Source organism: Harmonia axyridis, chromosome 2, assembly GCF_914767665.1.
Source record: "Harmonia axyridis chromosome 2, icHarAxyr1.1, whole genome shotgun sequence".
Classification (NCBI taxonomy): domain Eukaryota; kingdom Metazoa; phylum Arthropoda; class Insecta; order Coleoptera; family Coccinellidae; genus Harmonia; species Harmonia axyridis.
Window position 1 is genome coordinate 13328849 of NC_059502.1, and position 18464 is coordinate 13347312.

At 34.9% G+C, this 18464-nt stretch overlaps 1 protein-coding gene across 7 annotated transcripts in view; it reads left to right on the forward strand.

Annotated features, from left to right (window-relative positions):
* LOC123674153 (protein pangolin, isoforms A/H/I/S) overlaps nucleotides 1-18464 on the forward strand; it is a 269346-nt gene that overhangs the window by 77696 nt on the left and 173186 nt on the right. The window lies entirely within an intron of this gene.

Consider the following 18464-nt stretch of genomic DNA (forward strand, 5'->3'; position numbering starts at 1 on the left):
AAAGGTTTTAGCATAAGTGGCCTTCTCCCTCAAAACTATAAACCTTTTATTTGAAAAAATTTCCATAAGATCATTTCTTTTCGAGATTTTTGACGAATTTAACTCAAAAAATGTATTCCGTATAATAATAATTTTGTCTCTTGAATGTCGAAAACTTAAATTGTGAAAATTCAGGGGGATATCATCGGGAATAATCCTAATATCTGAAATTCCCACATAACCAAGCTCTGCCTTGTACTGGAAGTATACTTGAACCGTACAGACATCGGACCATGGCATTTTCGAGAATCGCGTCGAGTTCATGTACCTCTAGATCTTATCGAAAGTTCCGAATATCCCAGCGAATGCAGAGCACAATCAACATCTGCGAATCGTTCCCGTGGACCAACCACTCGTGAACAGGAATTCTTGCCTCCCATTAATGAACTTACGCTTTTCGAATAGGCCTCGTTGAAGAGAGTAAATCAACGCACCAGAATATGCAATCTCGAAGACGACGTCCACGGTCCAAGTACCATTGTTCGATGACCTTGGGCCGACAACCTTCTACTTTTCTCTACCTGCTTTGCTTTTCGATTTATATTTCATTCCCGAACTCATTTTACCGTTTTGGAGTTTTGACATAGTGACGGGTGCTGGTTGTGGGTCGACCCATGCATGGTACCCCCCTTACATCTTGAACCCACCAACCTTCGAGATGGGAATTGAAATGGGATTTTTTTCACTGCGATCTCATCGAATTCTTTTTACGGTTCTCATGCTCGTGTTTTGACAGGGAATTTGATTCCTATTTAATTTTTTCGATTATACTCGAATTCGTTGCTTTGTATAATCCATCATCCAAAACGTCCCAAATGAACACGTGAATTGAATTTTTTTTGACACTTCGAAATACACCAACTAATTTAAGAACATAGCGAAATTAATGATATTCAATTTAATATGTTGGTTGGAATGTAGATATAGAATTTAAAAATCGAAGAAAATGTATCACATCGTCTACCGTTCAAGAACTTCCAAGAGAGCTATTCATCATTCATCTTCTAGATGGTATAGGAATTTGAAACTTTTTATGGTACATCAAAATTGATATAATCATTTACATTTTTAACCAAATTGCATCCTTTATACTCTTATAAATATCTTTGTTATTAGGATGATCTATAAACGATAATTACTTATTGGTCAATTGTCCATATTTCTGTAAAAAATTGGAACCATCTATTACCATTCAATCAATCAATTGATTGATTGATTGATCTATTACCATTGATCATTACTATTACATATTTAATTTCATTCCTCTTCTTTCATCAAAAATGTATTTTTTTTTAATTGTCCGAAAATGGTTCTAAATAATCTAGTTTGATCTGAGATTCTAAGTTAGCCCTAATCTTCCAATGTATTCAGAAATTTTCTGAATCATGGATTATTTAGAGAAAGATGCTTATTGATTATGCATTATTTTTCTTGCAAGGATGTAAATCATGACATTAAATTTATTTTTTTTTTTCAGGTGAGTTTTCTCTTCAAGTCGAATACCAATTTTTGAGTAAGTAGATACCAAGATTCAAGATCGCTCCTGGAGGTGAAGCTGTACGCATTGAAAATCAATTTATTTTGATTCTGTTGTGAGGTTGCCGAAATTACGAAATTTGCGCTAAACCTACGAAAAATTAAACTCATATATTTATTGCGAAAACTATTATAATTGTTTCATTCCACTCGAACAATTTCATTCAATAACATATTATATGTTATCAAACAACATTGATATCAACCCTATCAATTCATCTTCGTTGGAAATGCGATCTAGTTTTCAATTAATTAATGACATGCACACATACTAGATCCATAGCATAGATAATATGAGTTCTTCGAAATGTCATCATTTTAATTGCTTTGGACTAATCAATTCCTGTTAGCTCATTTCGTCATTATACATAGCTATAGTCAAATTTCCAATTTACCTTGTTTACGGGATACAGACAAACATGAAACTTGATGGTTGATGTTTAAATCACCATGGATTGGAATAAGCTGCTTTTGGTATTATGCTACAAGTTCTTGGAATAACAATTTTGATGATTTTTTATTTTTCAATTATATTCATATTTTTATGAGCATAATCATTAATATTATTCCTTGCTTTCGTTTAGTCAGGTTTTGTTAGATTAGTCTTACATAACTTCTTCAAATCCTTCATAGATACGTGAGAATCTTCACATTGTGAAAGTGGTGTAGGTAAATTGTTTCTGTCTTGATCTTTATGAATTAAAGAGTGGACACATCGTTCACCTTATAAAAGTTGTGCGGTATTGTTTTTCTTCCTTAACTTCTCATTTTGAAAGGTTCAAATTCATAATATATTGAGAAAACATCGATCACCATCTTAGTTCATTTCTTTGGACTGCTTCTCTTAAGATGAATCATCATAGAATTGCCTTATCGTCTACAAAGACATAATCTTCTATGGCAATTAGCGTTTGCGTTGCTGCCTCCACCATAAAACTATAATCGCGAGCTGTTCATGCTTCAACCGTTTATTTTTCTTATTAAATTGTGCTACTCAATTGAGAGATATGCTGATGGCGCCGAACTACGAAGATGACTATATTAAACTGTGGGTTTATCCTCTAAATGCAGATATTTCAATTACTAGGCGCCAGTTCATTTCAGTTGAACAAAGAAATATTCTTCTTAATTAATGGAAGTCGGTTTTGAAGTATACGAGGTGTATTTGAATTGACGATAGGTTTTTATGTCCAATGGGAAGATATCGAATACTTGAGGTAATTTCTTGCAATTATTGACATCTGAAGTAAAATTCAGTGTATGTACTTTAATTTCGTGATGTAGGTGCAGTCCATGTTAATTGTTCAGCTGCAAAATAATGGAACGAATGTTATTTCTTTGATGGCGTAATATGTTAATCAACTTTGTAGCTTCTGAAAAATTTGAAAGAGTCAGTTTCGGGATATATCTTCCTTTGGGAAAAAGCAATACAAAAAATTATCAACATTTAACAATGAAGCATGTGGAGGTAATTCTTAGTATTACCAGAGTAAATGTGAACGGGGCATCATACATTTCAACGTATGATAAAAAAGCACATATAAAAACCTAAGCAAAAACTGTGTTCTGTGTTTGTGTATTTGTTTACAGAATAAGCTGACATATTCATATTGAAGGGCTTCTTCTTCATCCTTTTCACCAAAAGTTGACGACGTATATATTATAATTACATCTGAAACCAAAAGAGAATAGAAGCAGAAAGGAGTTATAAATGTCATAATTTCCATCATATTAATTCAAAGTTAGTGACTCATTCTGAAAAAGAATCTGAAACTGAATGGATAGCTTGAAAACCACCATGAAATTTATAAATTGGACAAGTATTCACTAAGTGGTCAATGGTTTCTTCTTCACCACACGCACATAGTAGGCTTTCAATAGAATGTCATTTGAAAAACATACTATTTCAACGACCATTTTCAGCAAGCAAATTTGGTCCCCAACATGAAATTTGACATAAAACACGCGGAAATGCTAGTGATACGCTATTTCACTCAATTCGCGAGTTTCTCCTCAAAAGACGCACTTCTTATGTCCCATAGTGAATGAACGTTTCATTTCAACTCGAAATTTATTGGAATAAATACCTAAATATATCAGAAATTCAGAAAACAAACTTCAAGCGCGCCAAACGACGTCAAACAACCGATGACACTAGGAGAGCAAAAGTTGCCTTGGATTTCAGCAGGTAGATAGAGAAAATAATAAATATTCACCCTATTATAAATTTAATATGGGATTAACACGTTCTTTTACGATTTAAGTTGTCGAACAATAATATTATTCCTTAGTTGAAAGTCTTTAAAATACAAGTCAGCTATTAGTTATCAAATTTCAAATCCCCATTTTTTTTTGGGACGAACAGGGATCGACATCCCTGCTAAGTCCGATCCGGCTCGAAGGACCAAAATATTTCGCGTGCGTAACTACGAAGACCTGACTTGTGTGGAATATAAGAAGCGGGACCGAAAACGTATGGAGTGTACTGGTACAGCACAGTGACGTCACTCCGGTTGGGGCATACGACGACAGTCTCACCGCGTCCCGTCCAGCGGGTAACCTTGGGCTTCGGATTACCGAAAATTATTCCGCGACAAACCATAACGAGGCCCATTCACGGTCTCATAATACAAAACGACGCGGATTCATTTCGACCGATATGATGTAACGTGATATTTACGAGACCAAAGACCGACGTACGTTTCCGTCTGTTCTAAAAATTGACGAGGAATTTGCGAGAGCAGCATTGGTCTTTATCGGGATTACATCTTGCTGCCGGCAGAGTTCCGCTCAAGAACTTTGACCTTCGACTTCTTCGCTGGGTACGAGGTGCGCTCGAAAAATACGTACAATTGGTTAGAATGGTTAGATAGCAGGATAGTTTTAGAAATCTAAGATGTTACTCCTCATGTAGAATACACACTTTTGTCGATAACTATTTGAATCTCAAAGTAATAATAGATATATAGAGATATGAAGATATTAGGTAATTTTTTAGCGCTCATATTGAGGGTATCCGGGTTTGAACCCCGGTTAGTGATGTTCTGCCAACATCACTAATAACTAAGCAGGTACAAACGATCTTAACCAAAAATTCAGTACAGATGTGCTAAGCGGCGTTCAATAAGCCCATAGTAACACAGATTTTATGTTAAAAAGGAAATTTAAATCAAAGAAAAGTTCATGGACAGATCCTTTAAGGAGATGCGCTTCTCTTTGAGGGATGTGTCCTTGAATTTTTCCACAGATTGGATCGCTAGAATTATGTTAGTTTGTTAATTGTTAATAATTCTTATATTCTGAGTGAATAAATTATTGAATTCTTGTAAGAGTTTATTCATAAATAGCAAATGTTCGTTAACTACCAGTTGAAAATTTATTTACACAGAATTTATGTGATTTGTGGAGATAACGTGAGTTCATTAAATTATTTATCACCGAAATATATTTAATATTATCAAATACCTTGCAAACAAATATTTTATTCTCTATTAATAAACTTTTTTGGATGCATAATTTAACTATTAATGAATATATCAAATATAAATGTGCTGTAAGGGGTGTGAATAAGTAACCTCCAAATAAGTGCTTTATTAATAAAATATGGATTTCTCTCAGTGCAGGCTCACAGAAAGTTGCCGCGGACTAAATTACGTTCAAAAGTTACTCGGAAATAATTAACCATAACTCACAACCTAGCATCCTCGTAATCCTACGACAACACGAGGTTAATAAGATCAAGTGGGCTGCGACCGCGGATGTTGATGCGCCTTTGTCGCGATCGGGTCACGTGTTGACTTTCCGCGAGATCCGATCGCGCTGTCAGAAGCGGAGTCGGACTGTCAGACGGACGGAGAGTCGATTTGTCAACGGCAAGAAAGAGCAACCCCGGAGTGACAAATGGACCAGTCCCACATTGTGAGCAGGCTGCGTTCGTTTCGCGACACAACGCACTTAATAGTCTTTGGCCGAGTTAATAGTCAATTAGAACTTAAGGACTCCCAGATAAGTGCTGAATTAATGACGTTTGCGCTGGCTGTCATTGGGAGGCGGCGCGACACGAAAGTTTGACGTCTAACGAGCGCGGACGCCTACCTCGTAGCAGGTCGTTGGGAGTGTTTTATGGACCTCCTGTATATAGGAATATTTTTTTATTTGTTGGATTCTGGTTGGAATGAAGGCTCGATAAATGGTAATTGTGTCTTATCAAATAGCTTTACAATGCGATACAAATGTAGAAAAAATATTATTGACAATGTACCTACAGCCGTGTGCACAGAAGAATGTAATCCAAGATTATTTCTTAACTCGAGTTAAATCTTTGATTTCAGCACCGCACAATGAATTTTCTACCACTAGATCAAACTGATCCCTCAGAATAGACGGATTATTATCCACTTAAAATATAACTCTATTTTTATAACCTATAATATAGTTGTGTTCTGTCAATTCTGTGTATATCTATAATTAGAGCTCTAACTCCTTTTTTGAAATTCTCTGTTATTTCTATTCTTAATTTGAAAGCAACCACTGAAAATTATCACAATCTCGTGAAGCAAAAATGAATAACTCACAAATAAATGGTTACAGCCGTTACAAGTTATATTATGGCTAAGTCAGCTATACCATGATAATAGTTCTGACTAGGAATACTAATAAAATCGCGAAAAACCCTATGACTGTACAGTGTTGCCGGTTATAATCAAGCATTTAATAATCTTCCATATATAATGCTCAGTTTAAACGCAATGAAATTTTTATCAGAATATTATTCAACCTGGTATTGCTTAACCCATCAGAGGGAAAGAAGAGGCCAACACACTCGCTAGAAAAGGAGCACAAACTCCTTTCCATCGGCCCGGAACCTTTCTGTGGTGTAGACAAATATACCTACAAGAAAGAGTTTCAGGAGAAAGAAGTGACCGAAAGAGAAAATCTCTGGCGAAATCTTCCGGTTTGGATCACCACAAAAAGTTTCTTCGAAACTTTAATACTACAGGATCCAAGAATTATCTGGATCTTAGCAAGAATATACTACACATCCTCACTGGATTCCTCACAGTGCATTGAAGCCTCAGGAAACACCTCATGAGAATGGGTCTAGCCGAAAATGACGAGTGCAGATTCTGTGGGGAGGAGGAAGAAACTCCAGAGCACCAGATGACGGAATGCCTAGCCATCGCTAGCCAATGCAAAATCTGCTTTGGTCAAGAAACTTGTGGAAGTGAGGATATAGCCTCCTTGAAGCCATCCCAGATATTTGAGTTCATTGGAACTCTGAAACTGGAAACCGAGCTGTAGATCACGTTATGGAGATAATAGCTCTGGTGTGGGGATAAATAGACCTTTAGGTCGCAGTAAAACGGAACCTTCTCTATTTAATCTTAATCTTATTTGTTTAACCCGGTATAAGTAGGCAAATCGGTGCACGAGAAAAGTTCAATTTAAAAAAAAAAACAAGAATAGCCATAAAAATATGAACTCCGTTTCAAACTAGACCTTCCATGTCTTTTTCTGAGCCTGACGGTGCTTGCTTATAAAGCACATTTATGTCTGAAACCAGCTACCCAAGAAAGCTCCATCTGAGTTTGCACAGATTCACAAATACATAAATGTGTCACGGGCATCTCTCTGTCCTTATTGCTAGGTTCACGACATGTTTAGCCGGGGTATTTCATTACAGAGCATCACGTTCTCGCAGTTTTTCTGTTGTCCTACTCGAATATACCGGCTTCTGTAAGAAAGATGTGTTTCATCGCAGGTGGCCGCGCAATGGTCGTATCGCGTTATTTTATGATTCACTGTTGAACACTCCCCCAGGTAAACAATAATTTATGACCTACATGTATTGCAAGAGGTTGGTACAACTGTACAAACATTCGACCAAACGTATCGCTCAGGAATCTGTTCGGATTTGAGTGGCAAATTGAAACTGTTCAATCTGGATCGAGTTGGCAACATTGGGAATTGATATTCATATTTTTTGTACGAGAGTTTGTGTTTACCTACTCTTCCATTTGAATTTTGGTTGTGTCAATTTTTGGAATAAGCTCTGGGAAATAAAAAGATTATCTTATGATTATAATCAAGTGACAAACCAAATGTAACCATTTATTCAGACCGGATCTCCTCCAGATTTCCCCGGATCTCTTAGGATCTCCTCGGATTTCTCCAGATCTCCCGGGATCTCCTCCCACTAAAAGCTGAAAATTTCCCTAGTGGTTACCCCTTCGGTTCACGCCATATACCTAGCAATTGCTAGGTATATCGCGCAATATACTTAGCAATTGCTAAGCATATGAATTCACGCCATATATCTAGCAATTGCTAGGTTTACTTAGGATGAACAACTTTAGAAGTCTTCAGTGAAATGAAAGATTGTTATTTGCTATTTCTTATTTATTCTGCTGATGCTGCATGAAGGTAGACTAAGAAGATCTTCGGCGAAGTTCAAAGCAGATACAGGCGAAGGGATGGCTAACTTAAAACGTCTTGGAGGTTCATTGCAATAAAATAAAAATATATAAATCTTCTTTAGCCAATTATTGTCAATTTTTGTTGTTCTGATTATTGGCCAAGAGGAGATAAGAATAGAGGTGGGTCTGTTATGATGACTACGATTCTGAAAGCAATTAAAGATCATTCCAATATTGCTAGTAAACTATTGAATGAGTCCGGAAATATCCCAAGATGTCGAAACTAATGGTACTTTTGAGCAACTGAATAACAAATATAATCTAACAATTAATAATGAATAGTTTTTATGTTACCATGTATGCAGACCAAATAGCAATAAATATCATTTCATTTGAATGAATCTTTAGTGAAATGGGAGAGGTGTAGGCGCTTTTTGCATAATTGTTATTCGCTATTTGTTATTGGATGTTGCATAAATGCATACTAGGTCTTTGTTATGTTAGTTTATACATGCTATGCCGTTTCTACGTTACTTAATATTTCAAGCTAAATGAAAACAAGCTAAGATTTCGGCCTTTATTACTCTGAATTTGGAGGCTGGAAGTCAACTGCTTTAACTGAATATTACTTGGATGACTCCATGAGGTATTTTCTGTGAAACTATGATATTATTGTATAGGGAAAATAAATTAAACGATTCAACATCTACAAAGACAACAGTTTAACTTCTCGGGTGTTTTCGTTCTACAGATCTTCATCTTCAAAGAATGGCTTCTTTTGTGTCAATTCATATCTTTGCTGAGCTAATAGTATCAGTAATCAGTATTATAGTTTCAGCTGTTAACTGAAGAAAAACACTTCTACAGTCTCAACTACTGGGATCAAATTATTCATGCTTATTCTTCAACTTCTATCTCACATCCATCCTCCACATTTCTGAAAGCGATAATTCCAAAGCGAATGCCCCTTATACCTGCGGGATTGGCTGCACTCCGTTCATTAAAAATTGTTCATAATTTGTTGTGTAACACTCCGGCTGAAAAATGATTATTAGAGATCTAACACTAAGCCAAAACTGGGACAATTCATCATTGCAAAAGAACCGCTCCCATTCGCCAGTGCATTCCGTTAATTAAAAAGGAACTGAAACCGCCGTCGTACAGTCTAAATGCCTTCATTTGTAAGCAGCACGTCATCTCATGCATTTATATAAGTGACAACGTCACCGGCGCAAACGCAAGAATGCATTCGATCACAGGAGAAGTGGCCTTTGAACGATTCTTGGCTATTTTATGCGATGAAGTAGATTTAGGAAAAATTCGACGCCTTTGTATTGATTCTACTTCCATCTCAATTCAACCCTTGGAAAATCCTTCACGAAAATCAAGTTGATTGAGGCAATAACCTTCTTGAGAGGTTCAGTCATCTTTCGATGATGAAGTTTCCGAAAAAAATGGATTACTACTCCACCAAGATCCATCAACCAAAGTCAGATATTTCTATTTAAAATGCTCCGATCATCAACAGAATTTATCAGTATCACTTCCAACTCTTTCAATGTTTTACTTTCAATGAATATAAAAGAAATTTTCCTGAATCAATCAAAAATCACAAAGGAAATAATGAGAAGTGCCTGCTGAGGTAGCTTTTTCCTATTGAACTTTAAACGTCATATATGTGGAATGACAACTGTAACTCTATTAATTGACTATAACATCATATTATATTGGCAACTGTTTCGTCGTATCTTTGGGAACTGGGTTTAATATTTTTTGATATATTAAGGAAGAATTTAATTTCCTTCAGTTGATATAATCATTCACATATTCATTCTGAACATAAAATTCTAAAACTTCAGATATTTGTCCAAATTGATGCTGCCTTATTCTTTAGAATGAACTTGAAGAAAAAAAATGACGTTTTTTCAACCCTAATTCGCCCATAATTGCACATTCTGCGTACAAGTCTTCAGGCATTCTTTTTAGTTAATTATTGCGTATTTGAATCGACTTGGAGATAATTAATACGCTTGTTGATATCGTAAACAATTAAGACACTTGAAATACCGAATAAGACACAACATATGTAGTACCCGACATAGCAAATTGCTATGATCTCATTTGCCGTCATTAGCAATTGCAGTAATCAGCCCGCTGGACCGTGGATGATGAATGACAGACATTTCAGAATTTTCATTGTCAATTTGATTCATTCAATTAGACCTGCAATTATTGATTTATTGCTGCCAGAGGCCACTTACACTACGAAATTATGTACAAAATTAAACTATCATTCGGGAGAGTACTCGCTATCCATTTATCAATGTCGCTGAGAAATATTGTGGGATTTATAAGAATTAGGTCATGGAAAACTGTTGATAGAATTAGTTTCAAATTGTATGTCTTTTTTTTATTTTTCATTTTAGTAAAACAGCTACAATCGCTAGCTATCAGCCAGATTAAGGCGAGAGGAACATCTGAAAAAGATAAAACATTTTAAATCATTGAGAACGAACAAAAAACTTCGATTTTGACAGCGGGCAGCTACATTCACGCTGTCAGTTAAATTTATTAAACTGGAGGTGACAAGACGTTTAGTCTTGTATTCAAGAATGGAAAGTGGTGGACTCGTTTCCTTCAAGCATTTGATGTTTTTCCTTGTTTCTACCAAGTGCGGCTTTGATCTGAACACATGTGTTTGGAATTTTTACATGTTTTCAAACACGATGATCTCACCTCAAGTGTCGTGTCAAGGTAATATAATGAATTTCTAATCCTTCTACCTGCCTATTAATGATTGCAGAGCACCACTTAAAATATCTATCTAAACGGTACGCATTACCATTTAATCATAGATGTCGATACGAGGCGTTAAAAGACGCGTCCCATTCGAAATCAAGAAAGCCATGTGTGGCGCCGTTCACCCAGTAAATCAATGTAGGCACGGGATGTAGATAAGATGCAAATCGATCACATATGTCGAGATCTGAACTCTCCCCTTGGCGCTGATCTCAAAGTCAAATGATGACAGCGATCAGGTATAAGTAAACTCTGTTACGAAACTGCAATCTCGGATTTTTGAGGCAGACACACACACACGAGTTCGTATCTATTAGAAAGCAAAGGGGCTATTATCGAAATTACGGAGATTAGAGTGTGGTGGGTTTTGTAAGAGATCGGCTCCAGGGTATCTTAGATCGATTGGTGTACTAGCTGTGTTTGCTCGCTTCCTTATTGAATATTGGGGAGCAATGGAAAATCACACAGCGATAAGAAGCTAGTTGAACTCTAAAAGTCATATATCGGCAAATGTAACATCTATAAATTGGCAACTCCAATGTCATATATTGTTAGCTGTAACGCCATTTATTGGCGTAACGTCATATATTGGCAGCTGTAACGTTATTCATTGGCACCAGTAACGTCATATATTGCCAGCTATAACGTCATATATTTTCAACTGTAACGTCATATACTGTCAACTGAAACGTCATATATTAAAAGAGAATCTTTTTTCTTCCAGTTCAGCTTAATTTTTTATCATATATCGGCAAATGTAACATCTATAAATTGGCAACTTCAATGTCATATATTGTCAGCTGTAACGCCATTTATTGGCGTAACGTCATATATTGGCAGCTGTAACGTTATTCATTGGCACCAGTAACGTCATATATTGCCAGCTATAACGTCATATATTTTCAACTGTAACGTCATATATTGTCAACTGAAACGTCATATATTAGAAGAGAATCTTTTTTCTTCCAGTTCAGCTTAATTTTTTAATGTGAATATATTAGTTCAGGTGAATAGAACGAGTAATGTTGAATTCATGAGAACTTACATATCTGTATTTCATAATTGAAGCAACTGGATTTATATTGCCTCTACTGTTATATTCAGACGTCATATCTTATTCTTAGAGCTCAATTCAATTGTTCGAAATCATTCTGATAATATTAGGGAGGAATCTAAAAAAACATTTTGGCTTCCAGGCTTCAGAAGATTTTAAAATTTACTAAATGATATATTTCCCTTGATATGTACATTGTATTAATATAATTTATTTATTTTCCAGGTGAGTTTCCAACACTACCTCAATCAAGGGTTTTAGTAAGTAGCAACATCGTGTACGTTAGGTTTTATATCTTGTAACGGTAGATGTGCCAGTTGTTATCAAGACTATTTTTTTTTCTGTTGATACTAAATCTCTTCGATTATCGGTCCCCTACTGATATCAAGCACTCACTGTTATTACTGACCACAGGGCATGGAGATCGTAACTATCTGAAGTACTTATACGCATCGGCTATAAATCTCTCTGAGAACTAATACGCAGCTTCCCTCTTTATCTCATTCTATCTCTGTCTTCGTACTTTCTGCTGCAAATCAAGCCATGAATAATTTGTTGCCATTTTATCATTCTAATAGCTTCCAGTTTATCGCTCCACTCGGACACTCAGGTTAAAAAGGGCCGAATGACCACAATGTACATCTGGTGCCATTAAAATCTATCATGAATAGGCTGGAGTGTATCTCAAGATTTTTTTTTATATCTCATCCCGGTTACTAGGTAATAATATATACATATTCTAGTTTCTATTTTGAGAAAAAAAGGAATTTAAAAGCAATTTTTGAAACGATAATAACTTAATGGATGTTGAAAATTTTTGAAAATATGCTAACAATCATTCAATAAAAAAAAACTTGGTATTGTTAAATTTTCGGATTTGTTTTGTACCTACAGTGAGTTAATTCGTTATATGAGTTTTTAACCTTCATAATTCACGTATCGGGTCCTCTCAAAATAATATAGTCAATGAGGAATCAGCTTATGTACCGAATTTGATGCATATAGCTTTATACTTTGGAAGTACCTCAGAGCGTTGGGTTAAAATAAGTAGATAAAATTGAAACAGTTTTCGAAGTGGCATTTGGAAATATTTGTGAAGCCTTAACAGAACAATTTACTTTCATGAGCTAATTGAGTTTTAGAAAGATTCAATCTAAAACTAGGAGGATCGGTTAAAGTAAAATTAATCATATTTTTACTCTGCCACACCTACGCATGCCAAAAAAAAAAATGCATTTTCGAAAACAAATCATTTGGCTTCGAAACGATCAGTCGTACAATGAAAGAAGTGCAAAAGCAATCAATTTCAACGTTTATTGTTTGTTTTAGTGTTTAACACCGCAATAACACTAAATTTAAAGTACCTTCTCCATAAAATGACGTCATTTTATTATTATATCAATCTGTATATGATCCTTCCATCATTTCATGCGATAATACGATAAATTATGCATTTAGCAGACGGCATTGTGGAATTTCACGGATTATGTTTGTCACAGAGCTGCTATATGAAGTTTGAGTATCGATTGAATCGACGTTTCTCTTTTTACTTTTTTTGATTGAGTTGAATCGATTCGAAAGTATTTTGCTTCATAGGTAGAGGAAGCTTTCGAGATTTATTTATTTATTTATTACAAACGGCAGAGCTAATTTTCCAAGATATACAATATTATATAATTATAAAGACATAATACAAACAAAAAATCTTTAAACCTAGAAAAAAAAATATCAAAGAGAAAAAAAACGAACAAGAACAGTTGTGTCTGACAGCGTGCCAGCTACCCTTGATACAGTCTAAACTTATATAATTTTGAATAATAATGACATAAGAAATGTCAAAAAATAATACAGTTTTACGGGGATGCGAAGAGCGGAAAAGTTCGAATCAAAAATTGACGGGTTCGAGAATTTTCCACATTTTCATTTTAAAGCCATAAAAATGTATAATAATCCATGTACCGGGTTTTTCACCATAATTTGACCCCCCCTTTAACTTTGTTACTAAAAGAGGTACAAAAAAATGTTTGTACAAAAGTTTCACGAAATCGACTAGTGTTTTTCAAAATGATTTCACAAAACGAAATATATACAGAGTGGGCCACATATTTATAGCAACTTCATTTTTTCAAATGGAACACCCTGCATATTTTTCTATATTTGATTAGCTCTTTTTCCCCTGATTTCAAGTATATAACATATGTTTGGTCTTTCTCTCTTATTCTGAGTACCACAGAGTTTCAAATTTTAAGAACCACCTAGCATGCTCAGTTATCAGTTTTCAAGTGGTAGGTTGCGATAACTCAAAATGCTCTTTTTTGAGTTATCTCGTTGGCAACGATATGACATATAGTCAAATTGCCAACGAGATAACCCAAAAAAGAGCATTTTGAGTTATCGCAGCCTACCACTTGAAAACTGCCAGCTTGCATGCCAGGTGGTTCTTAAAATTTGAAACTCTGTGGTACTCAGAAAAAGAGAGATAGGCCAAACATATGTTATATATTTGAATTCAGGGGAAAGAGAGCTAGTCAAATATAGAAAAATATACAGTGTGTTCCATTTGAAAAAATGAAGTTGCTATCAATATGTGGTCCACTCTGTATATATTTCGTTTTGTGAAATCATTTTAAAAAACACTAATCGATTTCGTGAAACTTTTGTGAAAAACATTTTTTTGTACCTCTTTTAGTAACAAAGTTAAAGGGGGGGTCAAATTATGGTGAAAATCCCGGTACATAATATGAATTTCGGTTTGAGGACGAAGAACTAAAAAAAAATTGGCGAAAAGTGAAAGTTCACGTTCGATAATTGTTAATCTGAAAATACCAAACGAGCGTCTGGATGACGGGTCGATAATAAAGCATAAAATTAACGTCGTTACTTCCATCGTATCAGGCTGATTATCTCCGAAAGAACATCGACATTATCTGAGATGATTCAACGAGAATATATTAAAAGCAGAAATAATTGGCGTGGAATATAGATCATCGTATCCTTTTGATCTGCCAGTTCTCGTTTCTTTTGGAAAAATTGGCTCACCTGGGAAAATGAATTACGAAACTATTAGTGACAGACCTTTTGCGATTAGAAATATTATGCTTGAAGCTATCGCAGCAATATAAATTTTCAATTACATGAAACTATGTTGGAAAAACTTCGTCGTGTGATTCTTTTTTAATTCCATTATTTTTTACATCTAAAAATTTCATGGATACAGGAATTTCTCATCGGATATTTAGAATACCTACACTGTGTCCGTAAAGTATGAAACAAATTCATTTTTAGCTAAACATACCATTTCGAGAAATAATCCTGAAACACGTCGATTTTTTATTTTAATTTACCGTATTTCAAAATAATCTAATATACAGGGTGAATTACTTTCGAGTAATGACGTCACCGTCATTTTTTTTAAAGGGAACACCCCCATTTTGCCTCAATTTTCCGATTACTTCAGCTGAGCTGATTCCAAAAATTTATCACACGTTGATTCCAATTGGTACAGGATGGACAAAAATACAATAGTTTTGTGTGTACTCTTAAAGTAACGCGTAACATTCTTTATTAGTTAAATTAACAATATTATCAAAAATACTTATTGTTTAGCGGCAATTGGTTTGAATGTAACACCCTGTAGTTTGTTACATTTTTAGATAAATAAAAATGAGCTGTTTCCAAACATGTTTGGTATTGGTAGTCTAGCAGACAGAATATGAAAAAAATTATTTCTATTTATACATTTTTATTAATCTAAAAATGTAACAAACTACAGGGTGTTACATTCAAACCACTAGACAATAAGAATTTTTGATGATATTGTTAATTTAACTAATAAAGAGTGTTACGCGTTACTTTATGAGCACACACAAAACTATTGTATTTTTGTCCACCCTGTACCAATTGGAATCAACGTGTGATACATTTTTGGAATCAGCTCAGCTAGAGTAATCGGAAAATTGAGACAAAATGGGGGTGTTCCATTTAAAAGAATGACGGTGACATAATTACTCGAAAGTAATTCACCCTGTATATTAGATTGTCATTTTAAAATACGGTAAATAAAAATAAAAATCGAGGTGTTTCAGGATTATTTCTTTAAATGGTCTTTTTAGCTAACAATGAATTTGTTTCATACTTTACGGACACAGTGTAGATCTACACTTTTTAAAACGTGAACTCTGATAATTATTCCAAAGGATGATTAAAAATAAAGATCTAAAATGTAACTTCTACAGTTTCCTAAGATCTTTGTTCGTTTGGTTGAGAAAAAGACAGCTTTCGATAGAAGCTCTAAAGGAGGTAGTCACAGGCAGACAGAGCGTTTATTATTGCCTTTTTTGCAATCCTAGTACTTGTAGAGGTAGGTTCTTATAAAATGCCATCAGTTCTGTTGAATGAGAAGGAATGTTGACTATTACTGCCTTAATGGCGATCCTGTGCAATACTTTATATCCAAGTTGACCGAAGAGGCGGCTTAGATTTGCATTCTGACTTACCCGAAGATCGGTGTTGAACCTAACGAAGAGAAAAAATTGTGTGGTAATTTCTACGCGCAACATTGTTTCGCTATCAAGAAGTTTTGTTGCTACTTTTGAGATAAACAAATTTTTGGTAGTGGAATACTGAAGTTTGACGCTGATAACCGGTGTTCTAATTTACAATGCTCAGATTTTTTGCACAGATTAGGTGCTTTCACATCCTTCAATAAACATGATAAAGTTCAAATTAGAGTTTTGAAATCAGACGACCAATTTGGCCTAGGTCTATATTTAAACTTTATCAAGGCTACAACGAAAACAAACAAAATAGGTGTAAGTTGAAGTAGTAAATAAGTATGTATAAATAAAAGGTTACCAAGACATCGGTTAAGATTTTTGCTAAGCAAGTTCATTTTGTCAAATGAAGATGATTTGTTTGGTTGCAGAGATAATTGAAAATTAACAGTGATACTTTGATGAATGAATAAATTCTAAGAAAGAACGAAATACACGCTGAAAAGTTCAGTTGAATGCCATCTGAAAGCATGTTAATACACTAAGTCAATTTTTCTACTGTCTTTTATCACTAATGGGAAAAATTGAAAAATTAATTTTTACAGATTTTTGTGGGTAGTATTTGCTTCGAACTCAATTATTTCGAAAATGGTATATTCTATGATAAAATTCAGGAGACCTTTTGTTTTATTGAAGCTCTGTTGACTTAGAAATATACCAAAAAAAGTCAGTGGTGTAGATTTTCAACAAGAAAAAGATCATCGCACCCCTATATCTAAGCCATTGGATAATTTTGGCAAGAGATACTTAACTGATTCGAAACATTACATTATCTAGACTTCAATACCTAGAAATTAAAACAGTGAATGTAATGATACTAGAGTTATAAGTAACAACTGATTGTTTCTTTCAAACTTCAACACCCTGTATCTTGAAAACGAAGCTTGTTTGGATATATAGGATACAAGAATTTGTTTGTGGTTATGCACTTCAACTTACACTCGTCTTTTCAACACTTATTTATCACATTACAAATTGAGGATCCCAATAATTCGTTTGAAGCGATCCCCAAAAAAAAAAAAAATGTCGAACCCTCTTGAGCGAAGGAGGATGATGAAAACAGGACAGATTCTCATTGAATCCGTCCGCCTCGAATTCAAAGACAACTTCGGTATGCCATCCCATCTCCAGTACCGCAGACGGCCTTTCTGCTAGCAAGCTATTTGTTTCTGCTTAGGATTTGAATGCCAGCTCATTTCCTGGACTGATTGTGTGTTGCATATTATATGTCAGTCCGCATGACGTATTGCCGGGGACCTGTATTAGACAGCAAAATTGCTGTCGCACCGCCCGTAAATGAGACTCGTTATTTTTTTCCTGTTTTTCTGAAATCCAACCGGACTTTCCACTTGTTCTTGCATCTCCTGATCCTCCGCATACTGACGGGGCCTCCAGGCCCGGACTACGGATAAATCTATAGCTACTGGTTCGTGCTGGAAGTTCTTTATGGTCGGTCAAACGTTTTTCTATTTTCCTAAATTTGAGGATTCAACAACTCTGAATAACCAATATAATATTGTATATTGAATTCCATGAATGAGATGCTCAAAATGTTATACAAGGCGTCCCGTAAACCGACGTCAACCTGGCGCACGCTTAGCTCAGGTCATGCCCGACCAGAATATCCAAATTTGATTTCTGTAAAATTGTCTTAGTTTCAGAAATATCTTTCCAAAATTGGCCAAAATGACCAAGGATTTTTTTTATCAACGACATCATCTTCAGTTCCTTGTTGAAAGACCATTTTCCAGAGCTGAACTTACAAAAACCCGCAATAGGTTAGGCGACAAATCTATGAAATGCCTCTTATGTCTTAGATCTGGGATGGAAAATTATGAAATCAAACAAAACCTGGAGGTTTTTGTTTTTTATCATTTTTTATTTCATTATTATTTATAGTGATGTAATTCGTGTTTCTATTTCAAAGCAGTTGATATTTTCGTTTCTTTTATACAATAAGTTTGATAAATGAAAGTGTTTTTGCAAGGTTCCTTCTCATTTCATCATTTTTTTTTATTGATGTGACACTAGACAATAAAACTGCTAAAAATCTAGTAGCTCTATATG